Consider the following 2,477-nt stretch of genomic DNA (forward strand, 5'->3'; position numbering starts at 1 on the left):
CCATTTAACATTAAGGTTTTTGAAGTCGGTGCTTCCTGACTAAGAAAACATTTGAAAATGAATCAATTATATGTCCCAAGTGTCCCTTCCAATATTATAATTAATCCTCTGATAAACTGACATCCTATGGTACTGGAGACATGAAATAGATCATAAGATGAATTCTGGTCTTGGAAGTATAAACTTGAGAGATGTGTCCAAATCAGCCACCCAGGTAGTGATACTGGCTGGAACCATCCCATATATCTCAAAGAAAATAAATCCATACTCAATAAGTATTTATTGTTTCATAAACCATCACAATGTGCTCACAAAAGTAGGAAGAGACAAAGCCTGCCCTTGTAGGACTTAGACTATTGAGGAGGCAAAACACATCAAACAATTATAGCTCCATGTCCCTCTCTCAAAAAAGTGCATAATTAAGTGAGACACTATAAGGTACAAATTCTGAACATGTCAGCACGTGGCAGCAAGAAAAGGCATAGGAGGTGATGGTTCTAAGCAATGAGAAAAGGTATCATGGAGGAGGAAAGAGTTTGTCCTAAGCCTTAAAGACCACTAAAGTCCAAGAGCTAAACACTATAATACCTTTAAAGTTTTAAACTGCATAAGTTTAAATTTAAAAATAAGATCAGCATTAACTAATCATACCGACCTGAAGAACAAACTCTTATTTTGTGGCAGAAGAGTTTCCTTCCCCTCCTTAATTCCCTACTTCATTTAAACTTTATTCCAGAAAGGTTTGAGAAGGAACCTTTGATAAAGAGACATAAGCTTTGTTAATCCAATAATTAATAATTCATGGAAGTTTTGCTATAAGCTGTGTAAATATTAGCAAGAGGAAGGTGTGTCTCATATATTTTCCTAGCATGGATTATAAAGGACCCAATTTTGAAGCAAGATGGCACCCTGATTTCATACAGAACCTTCACCTGCTCCCCTAACAATCTACAAGTCCTAACCTCACTCACAAACAATATAAATAAAATAGGGCTTACCCTATTGAGGAGGTGAGATTGAAGCACACAGAAAAATTACAGCACAACACAAAAACAGCTGAAGAGCCAAAGCTCTAGATCTATTGGCCTTGGGCAAGATAATTATCCTCAAGGAAGTTGGAAGGCCAAGGCCAGACCCCTAGAGTAAAACTGAAGTTGGCATCTCTTCCTGTTACCTGGAGAGAAAAACAAAAGGCTATGATCAGTGCTGGGGCCATGGCTGTAACATAGTGCTGCCTGGGAAGACACAAGAAAGCAAAGGCAGCTGCCTGCAGACTCAGGAATTAGGTCTACAATTTCCCTAGAGAGGGAGAGCTCTAAATCATCAGTATAACTCTGGTTTTGACCTGTGGGTCACCTAGAAGGGTGGAAACCATAGGAATGAGCACACACATGCAAAAAATCATACACATAAATACAACCAACCTCAGTTCACAAACTAAAAATCCAAAGCAGGTGAATAAAACTAATGTTGGAACAAATAGCTAGCAAATTGAAAAATGGAGAAAACTCTCTTTCAGTATTCTAAACAATAATGCATTCTTCTGCAAAAGATGACTTTAAAATACTATGATTTAAATCTCAAAGAAATAAAGGAATGACTAATATCCATATACCAAGAAAAATTAGTTATGCAACAAAAGCAAGCAATTATGAGTCAAGAACAGAAAAAGATTTTTAAAAGAATGGATTAGAAATACCAGCAGGCCCCAGCAGTGAGTGTCAGGTTACAGAGCAAAATATCTACAGCCCTGAGAACTGGAGACACAGTTCCTGTTAATCCCAGTGACAGGGGTGGGGATACAGAGGCTAGGCAGCTGAGGTCTGTAAATTAAACTCTAATCACTAAAGTACAATAATCTCAGCTGGAAAGGATAATTCAGTAAATAAGAAAGTATTAAGAGACTAAGAACACATCAATGTAGAAAACAGATTTTCTAAAATGGGAATCAGAGGATGTCAGAAGCATGGCAGTATGAGCTGATCTCTCCCTTTGAAGTTACAACAAGTTGAACAGCTATAATTCAACAAAGGATCCCCTGCTCAACACATAAATACGTCTGAGAGATCTGCGCATTGAAACATCTGAAGGTGGGTGATTCAGAGTGAACAAGGGAGGAAGGAAGGGAGAACAGCAGCGACGGGAGTGCGGATACAGCCTGGAGCTCACTACAAGCTTCGAGAGAGAGGAGGAATCAGGCTGCAGGTGCTCTCTCTGCAGCTCCAAGCACTCCTGTTTGAGTGATCTGCACATACTGTGGCTGAACCCAATGATCTGGGTAGAAACAGAACACCCAAGTGTGACAGCTGTGGCCTCGTAGCCTCAATAGCCAGGGAGAAAACAAAGCCGTGAAGCCTGGCCACCTCTCCCCACCCTCCCAGAGCTTGCCTCCCTGAACCCTCCCAGAGCTAGCAGCAGGCCCCAGAACACACTGTAGCAGTGAGTGTCAGGTTACAGAGCAGAATATCTACAGCCCA

This window comes from Hipposideros armiger, unplaced genomic scaffold, assembly GCF_001890085.2.
Source record: "Hipposideros armiger isolate ML-2016 unplaced genomic scaffold, ASM189008v1 scaffold_1197, whole genome shotgun sequence".
Taxonomy (NCBI): domain Eukaryota; kingdom Metazoa; phylum Chordata; class Mammalia; order Chiroptera; family Hipposideridae; genus Hipposideros; species Hipposideros armiger.